The sequence below is a fragment of the Mustela putorius genome, unplaced genomic scaffold (genome assembly GCF_011764305.1).
Source record: "Mustela putorius furo isolate JIRA1106 unplaced genomic scaffold, ASM1176430v1.1 tig00537227_pilon_pilon_pilon, whole genome shotgun sequence".
Lineage (NCBI taxonomy): Eukaryota > Metazoa > Chordata > Mammalia > Carnivora > Mustelidae > Mustela > Mustela putorius.
Window position 1 is genome coordinate 1,283,176 of NW_025422368.1, and position 26,890 is coordinate 1,310,065.

A 26,890-nucleotide genomic window follows, 5' to 3' on the forward strand; every position below is an offset into this window, starting at 1 on the left:
AAAACAGATTTAGTGAGAAACAAATTCCAAACTCAATCAATTCCTTATCAAAGCATGAACATGTTTCTTTTCATGAATTACACACTGTTTAGTGTACTGCTGGTAAGAATCAGGGCAACTTTAAGTATTCCCATTCAGCAAGTGTGTGAAAACTGGGCAGATGTCCACAGTGGAAAGGACAACACACCATGATTCATTCACACACAACATCCATCTCATTATGCATCAGGTATCACAGCCCTCCAGCAAAAACCCTCAGAAACCCAACTATAGCTCAGTAGCTTGGGTTCATCATCACTGCAGTGGGGGAGAGCATATACATGGGGAACTGCAGCAAGGCGTCCCAACTCAAGGGTGTTAGAAAACCCTAACACAGGACTGGCACTTCTGTTAGGTGATTTGGGTGAGGTTGTAGGGAAGCAGGCCTCTGCCCTGGATTAGATGCTATCAGGGAGCATGAGTATGCTATGATTGGGGATCTTTTTTTCTTTCTTTTTTTTCTTATATTCAGTTAGCCAACATATAGTACATTATTAGTTTTTGATGTAGTGTTCAACAATTCATTAGTTTTATATAATACCCAGTGCTCATCACAACAGGTGCCCTCCTTAATATCCATCACCCAGTTTGATTGGGGATATTAACCTTTTCTAGAGGGAGAAGAGACTGGAATGAAGCAAAGCTGAGATAGGTAATGAAACAGCATCACTTATTAACTAGAAAAAAGGGCTATGTGTTGTTGTGGGTTTGGCACACTGACATTGCTTCTGCCTGCACAGCAACAACACTGGGAAGTGATCTTGCTCTTTGCCTCCCTTCATCACAGTCATTGAGCGCCCTTGTCTCCCTTGGTCTTCTGAGATTTTGCATGTGCGCAATGGGATAACACCATTTCCTAGCCCTCAGCCCAGTTCAGCCCCTAATACCTCAGAAGGCCAACCATGTCAGGTCAGTTCCCAGATGGCAGAGCTGCTTTCTTGCTTCTCACCTCCTAAGTCATTACAGAATAAAGTATAACCATGGCTCAGTTAAGAGTAGAGTTTGATGGAATCCAAAATGGACATTGGCGCCTGGTAAATGTTGATAAGTGCATTCAAGTGAGAGAACCTTTAGTCTCTAGTTATGGGCCCAAGAACTGTGTCTTATGTTTAAAAATTGGGGACACATGTACAGTCCTACAGAAAGGACTAGAAAAAAATCAAAGTATCTGTCACTGGGACTGACTGAATCATTGGACAACCACTCTCCAACCTCTTAAAAATATATGATTTTGTTGCTACTCAATGTTATTTTTTTATTTGAAAACAGATAAACTGATTAGGGATAAGACAGAGATGATAGACATGTTAAGTAGCAGGGTTAAACCAGTTGAAGGGATATTGTGGCCAAGCCCAGCAGGATCAATTGCAAAAGGCCCAGGCTTCCTTCATCTTAGTGATTATTCAAATCTAGATTTTTCAAATCTAGTTTATTCTTAATCTTGTTGATGACACCTGCAAGAAAATAAAATATATTGTCAAGAGGGTTTCAAAAAAGAGTGGAGAACATGGCTTTTTTGGGAGTCTGTAAGGACACTAGCAAATGTCAAATGACGCGGAACTCCATAGAGTCTTAAGAACATGATATGTTCATCCCAAAAGAAACATGATTGGCAGCCCATGACAGGAGCCTAGGGAAGCTGGTATTTTGGGAAAACAGGAAGTAGGCCAATATGCATTAATTTCCCATGTGAATTGTATACCAAAATGCCTGGCATATGTCCACACTCAATAAATTTTGTAATTGATGTTCCATGAGTGTGAAGGACAGGAAAAATTAATCAGCACTAGGAGCTCTGTACTTTCTTGAGCCTCTATGATTGTCCAAAAGTATCCTGAATAATGCTAAAAAGCTTCTCCTCAAGAAAGTTTCATTTTCAGCTATTGTCTATTTTTAGAAAAGTCTTTCAAGAAAACAGAAATTTTCTAATCAAAAAAAAAAAAACAAAAAAAAAAAACACATAAACAGTTACCTGGCCCCAGGGAAACACTTACTTCAGTCCTTCTAATGACATTTCTACTAAAGAAGAGTTTTCCCAATGAAATGCTAACATTTTAAGACCATGCAGATAATGGTGGAGAATAAGAGCCTGCAAACTCGGACTCCTCTGAGATGTATCTGTTCACTTGATTTGTAAAACCAAAAACAATAAGAGAATAATGAAAACAGAACTATCTCATGGCTTCTCCCTCCTGCCCCCAAAATAGACTCTACCAGGAAAGTAGAAAATCGAGGAATCCAGGAACCTCATAAAGGTAGCATGTAAATAACTTCAACTTACTCTTTCAAACACTGGTGTCTTGAGCAGAACTGGTCATGGTGGTGGGAACTGTGGTGGTGGTGGCATCAGTGGAGGCAGTAGCTGATTTGGAAGTGGGCCCCACAGTGGTGGATTTGGGACAGCTGAAATTAAGTGGAAAAGATCCAAGCTGAGACACTTGACTCTGCTCCAGGAAACAAAATTTGTCCCACTGAGCTATAGCAATAGGATCTCTTCTGGCCTGAAATGGGACTATATTTGCCTCGCCTGTTGTTCAACTTGGAATCCATCTATTACAGTATTATCTAGGAGAACCAAATTAGATATAACAGGAGAAATTAATACTCTTCTGGCAATAATAAAAGTAAGCAAATGCCCTATCAATAATCCCATGTTCAAAGGTAATGTGGCAAGATTGATGATAATTATCACTCTCTGCACCTTACACCAGAGCTACTGACAGATAACCAGAGTTAGACCCAATAGTTGTGAGTTGTGTCTATCTCAACAAGTAGAGAGTTCATTCTCCATACCCATACTCTAGCCACACTGTCTTAGTTCTCAGTAAGAAGATGAGACAGTTTTTTCAGTTGACTCCACATGGCAGGTAGGACATATGGTTCAGTGTGTGAGGTCTGACTGCAGTCTATACCTTTATGACCAAAGGACACAGGTCCCCAGCTATGAAGCACAAAAGAGAAATCTTCCTCATGTCTGCATGAGCACAACACACATTGAATTGGATATACAGGACAATGTAGGAGAAGCCCAAGAAATACTAGAGCATTGGTCCAAAACCTTGGGTTTCAAATCAGAGAAGAAAATGCATGGCAGCCAGGGAATAAGGTATATATACTTCTACAAGGACCACAGTTTAGGGTCATCCTGCTACTTCACGCTTACATTCCATAGTCTCTATTCCACACTCCCATGTGCTTCTAATGCCCACATTTCTACATTGTCTTCAGCATCTACATTCTCTTCCATGTTCCTGACACTTATTAACCCTTCTTTTCACTCTGGTCATATACTCAGCCTCAAAATTTATGGTAATCACAAAGGCTATACATGCATCTCCCCAAATTCACAGGCCACAGTTTCAGACCATATTCCCCTGTCATTTCTGCTACAGGATAATGAATAATTAATCCACAATTTATGTAAATCCATGTCAGAAGCTTTATATTCTCTAATAGTGTATAAGAAATAAGAACATTTTGTATGTTCACGATGAACTTTAAAAACTAGAAGGTGACTTTTCGTGACTTCTGTTCTTAAGAGTCTCTACACTGGCTGCCATGGCTGCTTTGACAGGAGGCTGGGATGAAAAACCATCATGACAGGAATGTGTAAACACACACTTACTAGTAGAGCTATCAGATGGGACATCTGTTGTAGTCTCTGAAAGAGAAAAAGAAAAAATAGGTGTAAATTGACCAACAGTTTTGAGGGTAAGGCAAGACAGAATATGGAAAATATTGCAAGCTTTCACAACTGAAGAATCAAGCTTTCCTACATGTGTTGAGAGCCAAGATGAACAGATAATATGAAGCCCACAAAGCCCCACAAATTTTTCTCCATTTTTCCTTTCCTACAATCCACCTTTGATGTATTTATTAAATATATTGTCCTGAAATAACACTGCAGTTGCATTCCAAGGTTAAAACAACAAAGACCTGACTGAATTGTCAAAGCCTAAAGGGAGAGTCCTCTCTATCTGAGTGGTGAAGCAAAATGGAGATGGAACGAAGGTACTGGATTAGAGGATAAATGCAAGCATATAAAGCCCCTCTAAAACCCCCACCCATGCAGAAGTTATATTGTGATGTCCTCTTGCTCCAGACCTTATTTAAGCTAAGTATCTTTACTTACGGCCTGAGACCAGGAAGGTGGAAACTGCCACCAGTACCAGCATCGCCAAGCCCTTCATGGTGAATTGATTAGCAGGGAGCACAGATAGGAAAGTGTCAGAGCTCAGAAGGAGGTAGGAATCTGACTCCAGCAAGCCACAGTATATAGGGACATTATATGACATTATATAGGGAGAGGGCACCAATCAGGGGCTGCTAGACCAGAATCCAGGCTAGTTAATATCAGGAAATGTTGGTACTCCGAGAAACCACTGGAGAGTCAACAGCATAGCCAGAGGCCCTTTGGAAAGATGACCCAGTCCCTTGATTCTGGCACAGGTCTTAAGTCAAGAATTTCCCATATTTGAACACTTTCCAGAGAACTTTGCTTCAGGCTCCCTCTGTCTTGTATGGTAGGGTGGCCCCATGATTACCAGCTCTGCTGACAAGCTGAGGAGCCTGATAGCCAGCTTTTTGGGATTACTCAAACCTGCAATGCTCCTTTCATACACATTAGAAGATGGACGACTACAGCTTTCTTAGTTCTAGGCTTCCTCAAAGCAGAATCATCAGGGAATGGCAGCTGCTCTCAGAACCATGCACCTAGGTCAGGCTATACCTTCCTCCAGTGACAGCCTCCTTCATATACATGTAGATACTCTCATCTGACACACACAGTGAGCCCACATTGACAGGATCTCTCTGGATTTAAGTACTTCTTGTGGGGAAATTCAAAGTCAAAAAGCAAGAAAATGGAAAATGAAATGAATATTTGTTAATTAATGCAGCATGAATCAATGCATTCATGCAACAAAAATATACTGACCACTATACATTAGAGAAACAAGGAACAAAGCACATAAAAATTCCATGTGACATGTGCAGTTATGGGTATTCATCCATTACAAAGTAAAAAGAAAGAAAGGAAGAAATGGAGGTAAGAAAGAGGAGGGAAAACAGTGTATAGTTTGTAAAATGATGAGATCAAATAAATAACATAGGAAAGAAGAAAGGAGAGTATCTCTGAAGACAGAAAGCGAGGTTATAATATTAGATAAGGTATCCAAAAAACGCATGATAGAAAAGGTGATACTAGAACAAAGCCTTAAGGATGCTAAGGAATCATCCTGACACATTTGGGAACAAAGATGTGTTCTGAGGAAAGGAAAGAATGGATACAAGTCTCTTATTCCTTCAGGTCTGCAGTTGTTGAGTAGGGCCTGACATTGCACCACGACTTGTCAAATTACTTGCCTTAACTGTCACACAGCCCAGCTACTAAGTAAATGCAACAATGAAGCAAAACTCCACATTCACATCACAACCAAGTGTGGGACTCTCCAGGTCTCTAGGGAGAGATTCTGAACGTGTCTTGGAAAAGCTGGAAATAGTGAGAAATCACTATCTTCTAAAAGTTCCTTTGCCGTTAATTGATCTATTACTTTAATGCTGCTCTTCTTCATACAAAGTATACTTTTTTTACAATATATCCTCAGTGGGAGAATCTCTGACCTATGCAACAGTAATGAATATCTATTTCCACTTTTGTATTGAACTACACTTGATATTGAATCTCTGACCTATGGAACAGCAATGAACATGTATTTCCGCTTTTGTATTGCACTATACTTGATATTTAACATTGTGTAAATTTAAGATGTACTACTATGTTAATTTGATACATTCATATATTGTTATACTATTGTCATTAAACCATTAATTCCCACCTCTATCATTATATAATTATAATTTCTTTTTTAAAGGTTGGTATAATTAAGTTCTACTCTCTTATCAAGTGTGATTATTGCTGTCTATATTGTGCCTATCAGTATATTGTGCATTAGATCTCTGGGGCTTACAAATCATCAGGGAATGCAAATTAAAACCACAATGGGATATCACCCCATACCTATTAGAATGGCTGTCATAAAGACAAGAGATAACAAGTGTTGGCAAGTTTGTGGAGAAAAGAGAACAGTACACTGTTGGTGGGAACGTAAACTGGTGCACCCACTATGGAAAACAATATAGAGATTCCTCAAAAAAAGAAATATAGATCTAACATGTGTCCAGCCATCTCACTTCTGAAATGAAAAAGGAATGAAAACAGTGCCTAAGAAACATCTGCCCTCCCCTGTTTACTGCAGGGTTATTCAAAATAACCAAGATGATGGAAACAACTATATGCCCATCAGTGGGTGATTAGATAAGGAAGATGTATGTTGTGCATGTGCATATATACACATATATATAATACATATATATATAATGTATAATTTAACTATGAAGAATAAGGACAGCTGTCATCCATTAAAAGGATGAACCTTGAGCACATTATGCTAAGTGAGATAATAAGTCAGACAAAGAAACACAACTGTTGCAAGGTATCACTTATATGTGGAATCTAAAGAAGCCAAACTCATAAAAAGAAATATTAAAACTATTGTTGGGTGCTGGATGGCTGAGTCATTAGGTGTCTGCCTTCAGCTCAGGTCATGATCCCAGGGTCCTGGGATTGAGCCCTGCATCGGGCTGCCAGATTAGCGGGGCACCTGCTTCTCCCTCTCCCACTCCAACTGCTTCTGTTCTCTCTCTCTCTCATCAACTAACTAAATAAAATCTTTTAAAGAAATATTGTTGTCTGGGATGGAGTGCTCAAGGGACAGGACAGATGTTGTTTAAAGAAAAAACTTACAATGAAGAGTAAAAGAACACCCCAAAGACCTCTTCCTTCTTTTGGGTGAGTCTTTGACACATAAGAGCCATTCTGCTTGCCAAGACATGTTGTGGGGAGCCTCATCAAGTAGACTGAGAAGTGCAGCAGGAATTCCTGATAAGGCACTCTCCTCTCTGAGGCAAGGGGATGTCCTAGACCTAGGTAATCTCACTTCTGCCATGAACAACATACTGATCAAACCATGGAGGAGAGCATTTTTTAAAAATCAAAACAAAGTCTTATGGGTCAGAGCAGGGCCCTGGTCATCTTTATAAAAGAACAGATTTTCAGGGGAAAAAAGCTAATATTTACTTTTTCATTTCATTTATTTATTTATTTTCAGCATAACAGTATCATTATTTTTTCACCACACCCAGTGCTCCATGCAATCTGTGCCCTCTATAATACCCACTACCTGGTACCCCAACCTCCCACCCCCCTGCCACTTCAAAACCCTCAGATTGTTTTTCAGAGTCCATAGTCTCTCATGATTCTCCCCTTCCAATTTACCCAAACCCCCTCCTCTCTAACTCCCCATGTCCTCCATGCTTTTTGTTATGCTCCACAAATAAGTGAAACCATATGATAATTGACTCTCTCTGCTTGACTTATTTCGCTCAGCATAATCTCTTCGAGTCCTGTCCATGTTGCTACAAAAGTTGGGTATTTGTCCTTTCTGATGGAGACATAATACTCCATAGTGTATATGGACCACATCTTCCTTATCCATTCATCTGTTGAAGGACATCTTGGTTCTTTCCACAGTCTGGTGACCGTGATCATTGCTGCTATAAACATTGGGGTACAGATGGCCCTTCTTTTCACAACATCTGTATCTTTGGGGTAAATACCCAGGAGTGCAATGGCAGGGTCATAGGGAAGTTCTATTTTAAATTTCTTGAGGAATCTCTACACTGTTCTCCAAAGAGGCTGCACCAACTTGCATTCCCACCAACAGTGGAAGAGGGTTCCTCTTTCTCCACATCCTCTCCAACACATGTTGTTTCCTGTTTTGTTAATTTTGGCCATTCTAACTGGTATAAGGTGATATCTCAATGTGGTTTTAATTTGAATCTCCCTGAGGGCTAATGATGATGAACATGTTTTCATGTGTCTGATAGACATTTGTATGTCTTGATTGGAGAAGTGTCTGTTCATATCTTTTGCCCATTTTTTGATATGTTTGCCTTTTTTGTGTGTGTTGAGTTTGAGGAGTTCATTGTAGATCCTGGATATCAACCTTTTGTCTGTACTGTCATTTGCAAATATCTTCTCCCATTCCGTAGGTTACCTCTTTGTTTTTGACTGTTTCCTTTGCTGTGCAGAAGCTTTTGATTTTGATGAAGTCCCAAAAGTTCATCTTCATTTTTGTTTCCATTGCCTTTGGAGACATATCTTGAAAGAAGTTGTTGTGGCTGATATCGAAGAGATTACTGCCTATGTTCTCCTCTAGGATTCTGATGGATTCCTGTCTCACATTGAGGTCTTTTATCCATTTTGAGTTTATCTTTGTGTATGATGTAAGAGAATGGTAGAGTTTCATTCTTCTACATATAGCTGCCCAGTTTTCCCAGCACTATTTATTGAAGAGACTGTCTTTTTTCCACTGTATACTTTTCCCTGTTTTGTCAAAGATTATTTGATCATAGAGTTGAGGGTCCATATCTGGGCTCTCTACTACGTTCCACTGGTCTATGTGTCTGTTTTTATGCCAGTACCATGCTGTCTTGGTGATCACAGCTTTGTAGTAAAGCTTGAAATCTGGTAATGTGATGTCCCCCGTTTTATTTTTGTTTTTCAACATTTCCTTAGCGATTCGGGGTCTCTTCTGATTCCATACAAATTTTAGGATTATTTGCTCTAGCTCTTTGAAGAATACCAGTGGAATTTTGATTGGAATAGCGTTAAAAGTATAGATTGCTCTGGGCAGTATAGACATTTTAACAATGTTTATTCTTCTGATCCAAGAGCATGGAATGGTCTTCCATCTCTTTGTGTCTTCTTCAATTTCTTCATGAGTGTTCTGTAGTTCCTTGAGTACAGATCCTTTACCTCTTTGGTTAGGTTTATTCCCAGGTATCTTATGGTTCTTGGTGCTATAGTAAATGGAATCAATTCTCTAATTTCCCTTTCTGTATTTTCATTGTTAGTATATAAGAAAGCCACTGATTTCTGCACATTGACTTTGTATCCTGCCACGTTGCTGAATTGCTGCATGAGTTATAGTAGTTTGGGGGTAGAGTCTTTTAGGTTTTCCATATGAAGAGTCATGTCATCTGCAAAGAGAGAGAGTTTAACTTCTTCATTACCAATTTGGATACCTTTTATTTCCCTTTGTTGTCTGATTGCTGTTGCTAGGACTTCTAATACTATGTTGAACAAGAGTGTTGAGAGTGGGCATCCTTGTCGTGTTGCTGATCTCAACGGAAGGACACAAGCTTTTTCCCATTGAGGATGATATTTGCTGTGGGTCTTTCATAGGTAGATTTTATGAAATCTACCCTATACTTTGAAATCTTCCCTATACTTTGAAGTGTTTTAATCAGGAATGGATGCTGGATTTTGTCAAATGCTTTTTCTGCATCAATTGAGAGGACCATGTGGTTCTTCTCTCTTCTCTTATTAATTTGTTCTATCACATTGATTGATTTGCGAATGTTGAACCATCCTTGTAGCCCAGGGATGAATCCTACCTGGTCATGGTGGATAATCTTTTTAATGTGCTGTTGGATCCTGTTGGCTAGAATCTTAGCATCCATATTCATCAGTGATATTGGTCTGAAATTCTCCTTTTTGGTAGGGTCTTTGCCTGGCTGGGGCATCAGGGTAATGCTGGCTTCATAGAAAGAATAAGGAAGTTTTCCTTCTGCTTCAATTTTTTGAAACAGCTTCAGGAGAATAGGTGTTATTTCTTCTTTGAAAGTTTGGTAGAATTTTCCGGGGAATCCATCAGGTCCTGGGCTCTTGTTTTTTGGGAGGTTTTTGATCACCGCTTCAATCTTGTTACTAGATATTGGTCTATTCAGGTTGTCAATTTCTTCCTGATTCAATTTTGGGAGTTTATAGTTTTCCAGGAATGCATCCATTTCATCTAGGTTGCTTAGCTTATTGGCATAGAACTGTTGATAATAACTTCTGATGATTGTTTCTACTTCCTTGGTGTTAGTTGTGATCTCCCCCTTTTCATTCATAATTTTATGTATTTGAGCTTTCTATTTTTTCTTTTGGATTAGTGACACCAATGGTTTATTGATCTTATTGATTCTTTCAAAGAAACAGCTTCTAGTTTTATTGATACGTTCTACTGTATCTCTGGTTTCTACCTCATCGATCTCAGCTCTAATCTTGATTATTTCCCTTCTTATGTGTGGAGTTGGTTTGATTTGTTGTTGATTCTCCAGTTCTTTAAGGTGTAGAGACAGCTGCTATGTTCTGGATTTTTCAATTTTTTGGAGGGAGGCTTGGATGGCTACGTATTTCCCCCTTAGGACCGCCTTTGCTGTATCCCATAGGTTTTGGATCGAAGTGTCTTCATTCCCATTGGTTTTCATGTATTGTTTCAGTTCTTCCTTGATCTCCTGGTTGATCCAAGCATTCTTAAGCAAGATGGTTTTTAGCTTCCAGGTGTTTGAGTTTCTTCGGAACTTTTCCTTGTGCTTGAGCTCCAGTTTCAAAGCATTGTGATCTGAGAATGTGCAGGGAATAATCTCAGTCTTTTCATATCGGTTGAGTCCTGACTTGTGACCCAGTATGTGGTCTATTCTGGAGAAAGTTTCATGTGCACTTGAGAAGAATGAATATTCTGTTGTTTTAGGGTGGAATGTTCTGTATATATCTATGAGGTCCATCTGGTCCAAAGTGTCATTCAATGCTCTTGTTTCTTTATTGATTTTCTGCTTCGATGATCTGTCTATTTCTGAGAGAGGCATGTTAAGATTTCCAACGATTAGTGTATTCATATCAATATGACTCTTTATCTTGATTAACAGTTTTCTTATGTAATTGGCTGCTCCCATATTGGGGGCATAGATATTTACACTTGTTAGATCATCTTGGTGGATAGTCCCTTTAAGAATGATGTAGTGTCTTTCTGGACCTCTGACTACAGTCTTTAGTTTAAAATCTAATTTGTCTGATATGAGAATCGCTACCCCGGCCTTCTTTTGAGGCCCATTGGCATGAAAGATGCTTCTCCATCCCTTCACTTTCAGTCTGGGTGTATCTTTAGGTTCAAAATGGGTCTCTTGTAGACAACATATGGATGGGTTCTGTCTGCAACCCTGTGCCGTTTTATGGGCACATTTAGGCCATTCACATTGAGGGTGATTATTGATCGATACGTTTTTATGGACATCGTGTTACCTTTGAAGTTTTTCTTTCTGTAGAATGTCTCTATATTTCTGTTCAGCGCTATTCTTGGGCTTTTTCCTCCTTTTAAGACGCCCCCTTAATATTTCCTGCAGTATCGGCTTGGTGGTTGCATAGTCTTTTAAGCCTTGCCGGTCTTGGAAACTCTTTATCTCTCCATCCACTTTGAATGTCAGTCTTGCTGGATAAAGTATTCTTGGCTGCATGTTCTTCTCATTCAGTGCCCTGAATATATCTTGCCAGCCCTTTCTGGCTTGCCAGGTCCCCGTGGACAGGTCTGACGTTATTCTGATGGGCTTTCCTCAGTACGTAAGGATCTTCTTTGTCCTAGCTGCTTTCAAGAGGTTCTGCCTACAATTATAATTCTTTATTCTTACTATTAGGTGTCTCAAGGACTTTCGAGAATCTGTAATCTTGGGGGTAAACCTTTCGGCCTCTAGTACATGAACGCTGGTTCCATTCACGAGATTTGGAAAATTTTCATGAAGAACTTGTTCCACTATATCTTCTAGACTTCTTTCTTTCTCCTCCCCTTCAGGGATTCCAATAATTCTGATGTTGGAACGTTTCGTGGCATCATTTATTTCCCTGATTCTGTTTTCATAGCTTCTAAGCTGTTTGTTCCAGGCTTCTTCCTGATCCTTTCTCTCTATCTGTTTGTCCTCCAGATCACTAATTCTATCTTCTGTCTCAGTTACTCTAGTGTTGAGAGAATTTAGATTAGATTGGAACTCATTGAGAGCATTGTGAAGCTCATCCCTGGTAGCTTTCAGCTCTTCCCTAATATTGAAAACATGATCTCTGGTCGTTTTCAGTTCAGCCCTAACCAATTCTGTTTGGTCACCCATGGCTTTCTCCAACCTACCTATTGCTTGGATAATTGTTAGCCTGAATTCTCTTTCCGACATATTGTCTATGTTGATAGCCATTAGCTCTGTTGCCGAAGGTCCATCCTCTGTATTTTTCTTCTGTTGGGCATTCCTCCTCCTAGTCATTTTGGTGAGAGATGGCTGAATGGGTGTAGCTGGGTGTATTGACTGTGGTGCAGTCAAGGTGCACCCTGGAATGCTTCTGAGCAATCAGGGTTCCCCACCCAAATGAGAGGAAAAAGAAAAGGAAAAGAAAAAAGAGAGAGAGGGAGAGAGACAGGAAAGAAAGGTGAGATAAAAGAGAAGGTTTAGCCCAAATGGGCCCCAAGGTAAGATTTATGAAGTATACAAACAGACACAGACAAACAAAAAGACTGATAAAAGTATATGACAAGAGAAAAAATTATATATATATATATATATATATATATATATATATATATATTTGCATATATATTTGCAAATAAAGGAAGAACCTCATCAAAAAGAACCCTGACTGTAAGATTTATATACTATCAGGACAAACACAAAAACACAGAAATATTGGTGGAAGAAAAAGATGGGAGAGTGGTTGTAAATTCTCAGTGTGGGTGAGGAAGGTTGTTTTGATTCTTCCTGGATGTATCTTGATATCTTTGTTAAAGGACTCAACTTTCCTAAGATAAGGGGGGATTAGGAATTGGTTTACCTATAGGGGTGGCATTGATTGGGGAAAGGGGATCACCTTAAAGTTTAACTCTATATGAATATTAGAAAATAAAAATTGAAAAAAGGAATAAACTAAACTAAACTAAAACTAAAAAAAAAGAAATTTAAAAAATAGAAATGCAAAAGGAAAACACAGGTGTATGTATCAAAAAGTGAAGGTTAGAAGGTTATTATGGAATTTGATATACTGGGCATCTCACTGTGACAGTAAATAGGCTAAAAGATTATCTATATAATAATAAAAAATTAACTATATTTTAAAAATGAGCCAGAATAGTGGGATCGAATTAATAATAAAAATTGTCCTATGGAGTAGTGGTGGTTGTTCTCTTATCATCTTTTTTTTTTTTTTCCTTTCCCCATTGGTTTTCTGGGGGAGGGGCCTGCCACGTGGGTTTTCAGTCCCTGAAGTTCTCTCAGCTAAGTCCTCCCGCCCCCCTCAAGAGGGTGGGCTCTGAGGAAACTGTTTTTTTCAGGTTTTTGTTCTCTGGGGGTTTTTATATTTGTTCACTTTTGTTTTTCTCTCTTGCCTTGACTGCTTTTGATGGTTTCTGTAGGTTTAGAGGAAAGCAAACTGCACCCTGACCTCCCTCTCAGAGAAAAGCCTCAGTCCAGCTGCAGAGCCCATATAAATCTCCCCTTGGCCGCTGGCAGAGCAGGTTCCCAGTCGCGGTCCCTGGGGACTCAGGATTTTTTGCTTGTACCCAAAACCACGGCAGCGGCGGCTGTCTGGGCAGCTCCTAGTCATTGCCAGAGAAGTTCCAAGCAGAAGTTCCAAGCAGCAATCACACGAGATTTTCCCGCTGGCCCGGGCTGGGAGTGCCGGGTCTTTCCGGTCGGAGAGCACCTGGCTGGCGTTTGTGTGCACCTCTCTCAGGGGAGGGCGTGGGGCATGACTCGGACTCTGATGGCACAGCAGGTCACTTGCGTGGGGACTGCAAAAAGGCTGTGCTTCTGTTGGCTGGCGAGGCTCCCAGCCCCTCACGGGAGCCGGGCCCCACAAGCTCTCAGGCGCGCTGGTGGTTCAAGGACTAAGACCTGGTTTCTCTGCCGCACTCTCTCTGGCTCTGAGCCAGGGGTGGCTGTCCTGGGTCTGGGGACCTAAGCCCTGACCCTAACACCCCAATTCCCACAATTCCCCACTCTCCCCCCCACCCCAGTGATCTTGAGTGCTTGCTCTTTTTGAGTGCTTTCTACCAGACTCCCAAGTTAATGCTGGTCCCCAGGCGCAGGGCACTCTCCTATTGGGATATTACTTTCCAACGGGTCGCCTCTGGTGGCTCCCTCCCCCTTTTGTTTATCTTCCAATATCAGTCCGACTTTCCCACTCCTCTTTACCTGCCCACTGGCGTCTTCTGCTCCAGTAGAGATCCAGACGTGTATAATTCTGATCTCAGGCTGATTTTGTGGGTGATTGGAGATCTTTGGAAGGTGATCAGCTCACTTTAGAGTGCAGGTTGAACGGGCGCCTCCTCCTACTTCCCGGCCATCTTGTCTTCCTCGATATTTACTACCTTAATTTTTTTTCAAAAACTAAAATCTTTTTAAAGATATTAGCAGATAAATTGTGTTTTTCTTCTGTCTCCGTATTAATAAATTAAAACTAATAAAATCTTGATTGTCTTAAAAAAAATCAAAACAAAACATATTCTGAAGGAATAGAAACAGAAAAGCTAAAAGAAAGTGAAAAAGGAAGTAGCCATAAAATAAAGGGGCTCTAGGATTATACCCAGTACGAATAAACCCCAACAGCCCAGCCAGCCACTCATGGGCTCTTAGCAGAACCAGACAAAACTGAAAAGGCTTACTTAGCACAGGGTTCTGTATTGAGTCCTCTGTATGCCTTCCACCATGCTGCCAGTGCAGAGGCATGGAAACCCAACAAATGGGAGTGAAGGTGATGACTGGTTTGCGAAGAAAGACTACAAATGTTCACCATTTAGGATCCACTTAGAAACAGGGGCCCCTGGGTGGCTCAGTTGGCTAAGCAACTGCCTTTGGCCAGGTCATAAACCTGGAGTCCCAGGATCAAGTCCCACGTTGGGCTGCCTGCTCAGCAGGAAGTCTGCTTCTCCCTCTGACTCTCCCCCATTTCATGCACTCTCTCTCTCATTCTCTCTCTTTCAAGTAAATAAATAAAATCTTTAAAAGACTTGGAAACAACACAGTGGGTGAAACAAGGGAAGTTAATATAAAGAATACTGCATTCTGATTCATGGGTAACTCAAGGAACCTCCATGTGGAACCCCAGGACTGAGGGAGAAGAATCAAGGAAGGACAATGGTGGGAAGGGGCCTTCTCTCTGAAACTGGTGGTCATAACTGTCAAGATGACGGAGTTCAACCCACCACATAGCAGAGATGTTCACTGATTTTCCCAAACTGAAGTTGATCTGTAGTTGCTGGGCCAGCAAAGAACAACCATTCTTCCTGCCTCTTGGAGTGCAGGGGGGAAAAGACAATCAGCAACCCATGGCCTAAATGGGCAGAGAAGGTAGAAGTTCAGGTGAAGGTGGGCCACATGGGGTCTGCAGAGAGAGATGTGGTTCAGTGGGAAACCCCAGGCCATTAGCAAGGTCTGCTGAGTGAATTGGGACTGGTGCAGAAAAAGGCCTTTGGGATGCCAGGTCCCAGGTCAACAGGGTTGTGGAGAGATTATTGCCAGTCCACACCCAGCTGCCAGTGCCCCAGGACTGCAAATGCTGGCCACATGGCTGGGGCAGGACTTACCACACATCCCCGCACCCACACTGCTGACCGTCATGCTGCTGCTACAAACCACAGGAAGCCCTTTCCTCCTACAATCTCTTTCCAGTTCCCTCTACTGAGAAACAAACATTGCTATCACTGTTAAGGGCAAATGCTGAATGAGTTCTCTGCACATGAGCATATGCTGAAGGGCACATTTGGAACTCAAGCTCAGTAAATTGACCACTGACACAACAGGATATATAAAAGTCCAAATGACTGTGAGCCTCAGATTCCCAGGTGCAGTAGCAGGACCCCAAGTCGCCCACCAAGGTTCCACCAGCACAGCTTGACACTCATTTGTCATCCGATCAGTTTCCTCACCAAATGTGGACAAGGAGTTCTCAGAATTTGTTTTTATGACATGATGAGAATTTCAATGACATTGTGATGTTTCAAAATAGTATTTCTTAGCATTATCCTCCTAAGAGTCATCTAAATATTGAGTAAATATTAAAAACATACTCACAAATACCAACAAATTTTTTCACTGGCAACAAAAGTCCATTATTATATATATATGGGGAATATTATATTAAAATTAGACTGAGTTCATTTCCATACTTTTAATTTCATACATTTATGTGGCATCCATTTTTATTTAAACATATTTTATGCAAAATGAAAGTTACGGGCACCTGCGTGGCTCAATCAGTTAAACTTTGGGCTCTTGATCTCCCCACAGGTCATGATCTAAGGTCGTGAGATGAAACCCAGGGTCTGGTTCCAGGCCAAGTGCAGATTCTGCTTGAGATTCTATCTGTCCCTCTTCCTGTGCCCCTCTCCCCAGCTCACACCCTAAGTAAGTAAGTAAGTAAATAAATAAATAAATAAGCCTTTGAAACCAAACTTGCAGGTATAAGATTATTTGCATATATATATATATATATATATATATATATATATATATCAGCCAATATAGCCAATTTACTTGTGCCTCAGGATATTTATTCTTACTAAGAAAATAAGAAGATATATGTGTTATCCTTAAAAAGTCAAATCCATAATGCATCCCCAAAACTTTTAATTACAGCCCTTTCCAAAAACTTAATATTTTCATAAATTTTCATTATAAAAATTAAAATAGAGGTGTGTGTAAGAAATAAAAGTAAAAGTCATCAGATCTTCCAAAACAATGAGATAACTGCTGTTATTACTTTGATAATGATACATTTCCCAAACCGGTATATGCATACGTGAATACATGCTTTTCTATGCCTAGCGTCCCATATTATCACTGTTCCTACCACCAAAAAGCACATGTTAAATGAGTTTGTCCACTTGCTCATTCTCATAGGCAAATTTGTATCTCTACAAATGTATATCTATATTTGCTTGTGTCTTACAAAATGGTATACAAAAATGCCATTATATTCCAGACCATTCTTATTTTTTAAAGCTTTTATTTATTTATTTGACAGAGAGAGAGAGATCACAAGCAGGCAGAGAAGCAGGCCCAGAGAGAGGAGGAAGCAGGCTCCCTGCTGAGCAGAGAGCCTGATGTGGGGCTTGATCCCAGCACCCTGGGGATCATGACCTGAGTCAAAGGCAGAGGCTTTAACCCACTGAGCCACCCAGACACCCAGACCATTCTTATTTTTTATTATGTTATGTTAGTCACCATACAGTACATAATTAGTTTTTGATGTAATGTTCCATGATTCATTGTTCGCATATGAGACCCAATACTCCATGCTGTATGTGCCTTCCTTAATACCCATCATCAGGCTAGCCCATCTCCCCACTTCCCCTTCTCTAAAACCCTGTTTGTTTCTCAGAGTCTATAGTCTCTCATTGTTCCTCTTCCCCTCAATTTCCCCCCCTTCATTTTTCCCTTCCTTCTCTTAATATCCTCTGTGCTATTCATTACATTCCACAAATAAGTGAAACCATATGATAATGGACTCTCAACTTATTTCACTCAGCATAATCTCCTCTAGCCCCATCCATGTTGATGCAAAAGTTGGGCATTCATCCTTTCTGATGCCTGAGTAATATTCCATTGTATGTATGAACTACATCTTTATCCAGTCCAGACCATTCTTATTTTTAATTTTTACTTATATATTTGAGAGAGAGAGCATGCATTTGAGGTAAGGACAGAGTAAGAAGTGGTCTTAGGTAGATTTGATCCCAGTTCTTAGGATCAAAGCCTGAGCTAAAGGCAGATGTTAGCTTACTAGTCGCGCAAAGGCCCCCAGACCATTCTTTTCTGTACAACACTCGACTCGGTTTTGTATAAATACAACTCAACCACTACACATCTACAGCATTCTTCTTACTAGATTTCTTATGTAATCACTTACTCAATAGATGGGAATCCAGGTCATTTCTAGTGTTTCCTGCTACCAATCATGAAGCCACTAATAAGCTTTCTACTGTACACCTACATACAAAAGTTTCTATATCTTTGCTATAGGTCCCCAGAGGGTTTTTAACAAAATCATATGCATGATTTAAATTGAATAGATATTTTCAGATTCTAAAACTTAGTATTACCATAAATCAACAGAGGATCACATTTTTTCAACTCTCTATGCCACCAGTAACTGCTATCCAGATATACTCCGTGTATCTGACAGATCAGAAGGAATGTTTGTCATCCTTATTTGCATTTTTTAATTATCACACCCTTGAACATATTTATCTATTATTCACTTGAATTTTAAATTCCAGAATTTGCTAGTGAAATCTGTTTATCTACTGTGTCTTCTATTCTTTATTTTTTTTTCAGCGTAACAGAGTTCATTGCTTATGCACCTCACGCACTGCTCCATGCAATGCATATGCTCCATAATACCCACCACCTGGCTCCCCAACCTCCCACCCCCACCTGCCCCTTCAAAACCCTCAGATTGTTTTTCAGAGTCCGTAGTCTCTCGTGGTTCATCTCGCCTTCCATCTCCTCAACTCCCTTCTCCTCTCCATCTCCCATGTTCTCCATGTTATTTGTTATGCTCCACAAATAAGTGAAACCATGAGATAATTGACTCTTTCTGCTTCATTATTTCACTCAGCATAATCTCTTCCAGTCCCGTCCATGTTGATACAAAAGCTGTAAAAAAAATTCATCCTTTCTGATGGAGGCATAATACTCCATAGTGTATATGGACCACATCTTCCTTATCCATTCATCCATTGAAGGGCATCTTGGTTCTTTCCATAGTTTGACGACCGTGGCCATTGCTGCTATAAACATTGGGATAAAGAAGGATGTTCTTTTCACTATATCTGTATCTTTGGGGTAAATCCCCAGTAGTGCAATTGCAGGGTCATAGGGAGGCTCTATTTTTAATTTCTTGAGGAATCTCCACTCTGTTTTCCAAAAGTAGCTGCACCAACTTGCATTCCCACCAACAGTGGAAGAGGGTTCCCCTACTCCACATCCTCTCCAACACATGTTGTTTCCTGTCTTGTTAATTTTGGCCATTCTAACTGGTGTAAGGTGGTATCTCAATGTGGGTTTTTTTTTAATTTTTTAATTTATTTTCAGCATAACAGTATTCATTGTTTTTGCACCACACCCAGTGCTCCATGCGGTTTTAATTTGAATCTCCCTGACAGCTAGTGATGATGAACATTTTTTCATGTGTCTGATAGCCATTTGTATGTCTTCATTGGAGAAGTGTCTGTTCATGTCTTCTGCCCATTTTTTGACATGATTATCTGTTTCGTGTGTGTTGAGTTTGAGAAGTTCTTTATAGATCCTGGATATCAACCTTTTGTCTGTATTGTCATTTGCAAATATCTTCCTTCTCCCATTCCGTGGGTTGCCTCTTTGTTTTTTTGACTGTTTCCTTTGCTGCACAGAAGCTTTTGATCTTGATGAAGTCTGAAAAGTTTATTTTCGCTTTTGTTTCTTTGCCTTTGGAGACATATCTTGAAAGAAGTTGCTGTGGCTGATATCGAAGAGATTACTGCCTATGTTCTCCTCTAGGATTCTGATGGATTCCTGTCTCACATTGAGGTCTTTTATCCATTTTGAGTATTTCTTTGTGTACGGTGTAAGAGAATGGTCGAGTTTCATTCTTCTACATATAGCTGTCCAGTTTTCCCACCACCATTTATTGAAGAGACTGTCTTTTTTCCACTGTATATTTTTTCCTGTTTTGTCAAAGATTATTTGACCATAGAGTTGAGGGTCCATATCTGGACTCTCTACTCTGTTCCACTGGTCTATGTGTCTGTTTTTATGCCAGTACCATGCTGTCTTGGTGATCACAGCTTTGTAGTAAAGCTTGAAATCTGGTAATGCGATGCTGCCAGGTCTATTTTTGTTTTTCAACATTTCCTTAGCAATTCGGGGTCTCTTCTGATTCCATACATATTTTAGGATTAGTTGCTCCAGCTCTTTGAAGAATACCGGTGGAATTTTGATCGGAATGGCATGAAAAGTATAGATTGCTCTAGGCAATATAGACATTTTTAACAATGTTTATTCTTCCAATCCAAGAGCATGGAATGGTCTTCCATCTCTTTGTGTCTTCTTCAATTTCTTTCATGAGTGTTCTGTAGCTCCTCAAGTACAGTTCCTTTACCTCTTTGGTTAGGTTTATTCCCAGGTATCTTATGGTTCTTGGTGTTATAGTAAATGGAATTGATTCTCTAATTTCCCTTTCTGTATTTTCATTGTTAGTGTATAAGAAAGCCACTGATTTCTGTACATTGACTTTGTATCCTGCCGTGTTACTGAATTGCTGTATGAGTTCTAGTAGTTTGGGGGTGGAGTCTTTGGGGTTTTCCATATAAAGTATCATGTCATCTGTGAAGAGAGTTTGACTTCTTCATTGCCAATTTGGATACCTTTTATTTCTCTTTGTTGTCTGATTGCTGTTGCTAGGACTTCTAATACTATGTTGAACAAGAGTGGTGAGAGTGGGTATCCTTGTCTTGTTCCTGATCTCAACGAAGGCTGCAAGCTTTTTCCCATTGAGGATATTTGCTGTGGGTCTTTCATAGGTAGATTTTATGAAGTTCAGGAATGTTCCCTCTATCCCTATACTTTGAAGTGTTTTAATCAGGAATGGATGCTGGATTTTGTCAAATGCTTTTTCTGCCTCAATTGAGAGGACCATGTGGTTCTTCTCTCTTCTCTTATTAATTTGTTCTATCACATTGATTGATTTGCGAATGTTGAACCATCCTTGTAGCCCAGGGATGACCCACCTGGTCATGGTGGATAATCTTTTTAATGTGCTGTTGGATCCTGTTTGCTAAGATCTTGTTGAGAATCTTAGCATCCATATTCATCAGTGATATTGGTCTGAAATTCTCCTTTTTGGTGGGGTCTTTGCCTGGTTGGGGGGTCAGGATAATGCTGGCTTCATAGAAAGAGTCTGGAAGTTTTCCTTCTGCTTCAATTTTTTGAAACAGACTCAGGAGAATAGGCTTTATTTCTTCTTTGAAAGGTTGGTAGAACTCCCCAGGGAATCTGTCAGGTCCTGGGCTCTTGTTTTTTGGGAAGTTTTTGATAAATGCTTCATTCTCGTTACTAGATATTGGTCTATTCAGGTTGTCAGTTTCTTCCTGGTTCAATTTTGGGAGTTTATAGTTTTCCAGGAATGCATATATTTCATCTAGGTTGCTTAACTTATTGGCATATAACTGTTGATAGTAACTTCTGATGATTGTTTCTATTTCCTTGGTGTTAGTTGTGATCTCTCCCTTTTTATTTATAATTTTATTAATTTGAGCTTTCTCTTTTTTCTTTTGGATTAGTGTGACCAAAGGGTTATCGATCTTATTGATTCTTTCAAAAAACCAGTTTCCAGTTTCATTGATACATTCTACTTATCTCTAGTTTCTATGTCATTGATCTCTGCTCTAATCTTGATGATTTCTCTTCTTATGTGTGGAGTTGGCTTAATTTGTTGTTGATTCTCCAGTTCTTTAAGGTGGAGAGACAGCTGGTGTATTCTGGATTTTTCAATTTTTTTGAGGGAGGCTTGGATGGCTATGTATTTCCCCCTTAGGACCGCCTTTGCTGTATCCCATAGGTTTTGGGCCAAAGTGCTTCATTCTCATTGGTTTCCATGAATTGTTTAAGTTCTTTAAATCTCCTGGTTGATCCAAGCATTCTTAAGCAAGGTGTCTTTAGCTTCCAGGTGTTTGAGTTTCTTCGGAACTTTTCCTTGTGATTGAGTTCCAGTTTCAAAGCATTGTGATCTGAGAATATGCAGGGCATAATCTCAGTCTTTTGGTATTGGTTGAGCCCTGATTTGTGACCCTGTATGTGGTCTATTCTGGAGAAGATTCCATGTGCACTTGAGAGGAATGAGTATTCTGTTGTTTTAGGGTGGAATATTCTGTATATATCTATGAGGTCCATCTGGTCCCATGTGTTATTCAATGCTCTTGTTTCTTTATTGATTTTCTGCTTGGATGATCTGTCTATTACTGAGAGAGGCATGTTAAGATCTCCTACTATTAATGTATTCATATCAATATGACTCTTTATCTTGATTAACAGTTTTCTTATGTAATTGGCTGCTCCCATATTGGGGGCATAGATATTTACACTTGTTAGATCATCTTGGTGGATAGTCCCTTTAAGAATGATGTAGTGTCCTTCTTTATCTCTGACTATAGTCTTTAGTTTAAAATCTAATTTATCTGATATGAGAATCGCTACCCCAGCCTTCTTTTGAGGCCCACTGGCATGAAAGATACTTCTCCATCCCTTCACTTTCAGTCGGGTGTATCTTTAGGTTCGAAATGGGTCTCTTGTAGACAACATGTGGATGGATCCTGTTGTTTTATCCAATCTGCAGCCCTGTGTCATTTTATGGGCACATTTAGGCCATTCACATTGAGAATGATTATTGATAGATGCATTTTTATGGACATCGTGTTACCTTTGAAGTCTTTCTTTCGGTAGATTGTCTCCATATTTCTGCTCAATGATATTCCTAGGATTTTTCCTCTTATATAGAACCCCCCTTAATATTTCCTGCAGTTTCGGCTTGGTGGACGCATACTCTTTTAAGCCTTGCCAGTCTTGAAAACTCCTTATCTCTCCATCCATTTTGAATGTCAGTCTTGCTGGATAAAGTATTCTTGGCTGTATGTTCTTCTCATTTAGTGCCCTGAATATATCTTGCCATCCCCTTCTGGCTTGCCAGGTTTCTGTGGACAGGTCTGATGTTATTCTGATTGGCCTTCCTCTGTATGTAAAGTGCTTCTGTGTTCTAGCTTCCTTCAAGAAAGCCTGTCTACAATTATGATTCCTCATTCTTACTATCAGGTTTCTCAAGGACTTTTGAGATTCTGTAATCCTGTGGGGAGACCATTCTGCCTCTAGTACATGAACACTGGTTCCATTCTAGAGATTGGGAAAATTTTCATGGAGAATTTGTTCCATTATATCTTCTAGACTTCTTTCTTTCTCCTCCCCTTCAGGGATTCCAATAATTCTGACGTTGGAATGTTTCATGGCATCATTTATTTCCCTAATTTTGTTTTTGTGGCTTCTAAGCTGTCTCTTCCAGGCTTCCTCCTGATCCTTTCTATCTGTTTGTCCTCCAGATCACTAATTCTATCTTCTGTCTCAGTTACTCTAACGTTTAGAGAATTTAGATTAGATTGGAACTCATTGAGAACATTGTGAACACCATCCCTGGTCGCTTTCAGTTTGGCCCTAATCAAATCCATTTTGTCATCCATGGCTTTCTCCAACCTAACTATTGCCTGGATAATTGTTAGCCTGAATTCCCTTTCTGACCTATTGTCTATGTTGATAGCCATTAGCTCTGTTGCAGAAGGCCCAGCCTCTGAATTTTTCTTCTGTTGGGCATTCCTCCTCCTAGTCATTTTGGTGAGAGATGGCTGAATGGATGTAGCTGGATGTATTGACCATGGTGCAGTCAAGGTGCACCCTGGAATGCTTCTGAGCAATCAAGAGTCCCCACCCAAATGAAAGAAAAAAGAGAGAGAGACAGGAAAAAAAGAGAAAGATAAAATAAAAGAGAAGGCCCAGCCCAAATGGGCCCCAAGGTAAGATTTATGAAGTATACAAACAAAAACAGAAAGCCTGATAAAAGTAGAGGACAAGAGAAAGAAAAAAAAATATATCTATATATATAATTTTCTCATATATATGTATATATATATATATATGCAAAAAAAAAAAACCTCGTCAAAAAGAACCCCAAGTATAAGATTTTTATACCACTAGTACAAACACAAATACATAGAAACACTGGCAGAATAAAAAGATAGGAAAGTGGTTATAAATTCTCACTGTGGGCGAGGAAGGTTATTTTGATTCTTCCTGGATGAATCTTGATATCTTTGTCAAAGGACTCAGCTTTCCTAAAATAAGGGGGGTTAAAAATTTGTTTACCTATAGGGGTAGCATTGATTGGGGAAAGGGGATTACCTTAAAGTTTAACTCTATATGAATATTTGAAAATAAAAATTTTAAAAAGAATAAACTAAAATAAAATAAAATTTAAAAAAATTTAAAAATAGAAAAACAATAGAAAAACATAGGTATATGTATCAAAAAGTTCAGGTTAAAAGGTTATTATGGAATTTGATGTACTGGACATCTCACTGTGATGGTAAATAGTTTTAAAAATTATCTATATTAAAAAATGAACCAGAATAGTTGGAATGAGTTAAAAATAAAAGTTGTATCTATGAAGTAGTGGTGGTTGTTCTTTTGTCTCCCCCGTTGGCTTTCTGGGGGAGGGGACTGCCGGGTGGGTTTTCAGGCAGTGTTTCCTGAGTTAAGTCCTCCCACTCCCCTCAAGGGGGTGGGCTCTGAGGAAACCAGTTTTTCAGGCTTTTGTTCTCTGGAGGTTTTTTGTTTGTTTGTTTTTTGGTTTTCTCTCGCCTTGACAGCTTTTGATGGTTTTTGGAGGTTTAGAGGAAAGCAAACTGCACCCAGACCTCCCTCTCAGAGAGAAGCCTCTGTCTGTTCCCCTCTAGGTGCTGCAGAGCACATAAGTTACCGCTGGGCTGCTGGCAGAGCACGTTCCCAGTCGCGGTCCCTGGGGACAGAGGAACTCCTGCTTGTACCCAAAACCACAACAGCAGTAGCTGTCTGGGCTGCTCCAGACCACCAGAGAGGTCCCAAGCAGCGATAGCACACTGAGATTTTCCCGCTGGCCTGGGCTTGTAGTGATTAGACTCTCCGGGTCCAAGAGCGCCAGGCTGGCGCCTGAATGCGCACACACCTCTCGCAGGGGAGAGTGTGGGATGCGACTCAGACTCTGGTAGTGCAGCACTGCGTGGGCGAGGGGACTGCAAAAAGGCTGTGCTTCTGCCAGCTGGTGAGGCTCCCCGCCCTCACAGGAGCTGCACTCCACGCACTCTCAGGCACACTCAAGGCTCAGGGACCAAGACCTGGCTCAGTGCCAGAGGTGGCTCTCCTGGGTTTGGGGACTTAAGCCCTTGTCCCTAACTGTCCCAATTCCCACAGTTCCCCCCATGATCCTTTGCTCTTTTGGAGTGCTTTCAACAAGACTCCAAGTTAATGCTGATCCCCAATCACAGGGCACTCTCGTATTGGGTTATTACTTTCCAATGGGTTGTTTCTGGTGGCTCTCTCCCCCTTTTGTTTATCTTCCAATATTAGTCTAATGTTCCCACTCTGCTTTACCTGCCCACTAGCATCTTCTGCCCCCGTAGAGATCCAGATGTGTATAATTCTAATCTCAGACTGATTTCATGGGTGATCAGAGTCCTTTGGTAAGTAATAAGCTCACTTTAGGGTACAGGCTGAAATGGTGCCTCCTCCTAGTTCTCTGCCATCTTGTGCTTCTCCTGTCTTCTGTTCTTATCATTTAAGGACTTATACCACATGAGAAATATTAACAGTTTCATCATTCCTAAAATCACAAAGTTTTTCAATCTAAAACATATGTTTATTTTATTCATATTATCCATTTGAATGTTTTAGTCAAGGAATGCTTTCATATTTTTTATACTTTTTATATTAAACAATTTGAGAAACATGAAATGGGATCATCTTAAATCACCAATACATTAATATTCCTGCACACTGAGATCATTGCTCTCTAAACCCTGATTTCCCCAGTAATCACAAACCTATTTCCAGTCACCAGTACACACTCTACTTGGAGCATTTGTAAGGGAGACAGGCTCTAAGACAAAACTAGAAAAGCATCCTCATTCTGAAGACAGACTCTAGAGAGAAGCATTAAGGACTCAGTCTAAAACCAGACCCCTCTGACTTCACCATACACTGCTCAGAAAATGGAATCCTATAGAGTCATCTTGGGCTGCCATGGGCAAGGACATACAACTGCGTCTCAATTAAGCAAGGGTTAACAAAGCACAGGCATTGATGAGGGCTAAAAAGAAGTCCTAGAGCAATGGGAGGCCAGGCAGAATTGGGAGTTAGCACTAAAGGGAACATTGTGTCCCATTCTGACCTCAAGGAGCTGAGGAACACACAATGTGACTCTTCAGCACTGGAAATCTAAAAGTGTACCAAACACCAGTTAGAGACACAGCTTGTTTCTATTCTGTTCAGTACCTGTGACTGTTGTCATACATTATTGCCATTCAGTCTCAACCTCAACATCACTTCTTCAGGAGAATCTCTGATGGCTTCCAAACTGAAGTATCCCTCAGCCATGGTCATATAACTTGATTCTATTCCATCATAATATTTATCACTACTTGATATTTTCTTGGCTCTTTGGATCTTTGCTGTTTCTTTATCTGGTTTTCTTCCTCCCCTCAATAAATAAGATTTAAAGGAACAAAAGGTTACTTCACTCAACACTACTCTGTAGGACTTTAGAAGAGTCCCAGCCACTTGGTAAGTTCCTGAAAAACATGAGTTGCAAAGCATAAATGAATCCAATAGAAATTCATATAATAAGCATAAAACCAAAAGAGAGGACTTGCCTTAAAGGATCAGGGAGGGAGTATACTATGAAAAGTAAGGAAAGACAGGTGTGGATGACTCTTGAAAAACAAAACCTCAGGCTGTCATTGTGAATTATGATATAAAATAGATGAAGAAGACATAGGCTGGTAAGAATCCCATAAACAAATTAACAGAGAATTCAAATGCTGTTTAGCTACAAAGGTATTTTGTTACCTCAAATTTTTTTTAAGATTTTATTTATTTATCTGACAGAGACAGAGATCACAAGGCAGAGAGGCAGGCAGAGGGAAAGGAGGAAGCAGGCTCCCTGCTGAGCAGAGAGCCAGATGCAGGGCACCATCCCAGGATCCTGAGATCACGACCTGAGCTGAAGGCAGAGGCTTTAACCCACTGAGCCACCCAGGTGCCCCACCTCAAATTTCTATAATCAAAGAAATCTGGATAGATGGAGAGTAGCTCAAAAACCTCA

At 40.1% G+C, this 26,890-nt stretch overlaps 1 long non-coding RNA gene across 1 annotated transcript; it reads right to left on the minus strand.

The window, feature by feature from the left end:
- Positions 1–1,254: 1,254 nt before the first annotated feature.
- LOC101681901 lies at positions 1,255–4,321 on the minus strand. The gene is made up of 4 exons (XR_001176685.1): positions 4,172–4,321; positions 3,665–3,700; positions 2,321–2,442; positions 1,255–1,493 (listed from the first exon to the last, which is right to left on the minus strand). It is a non-coding gene; the product is annotated as an uncharacterized LOC101681901 (long non-coding RNA).
- Between the last annotated feature and the right edge of the window lie 22,569 nt (positions 4,322–26,890).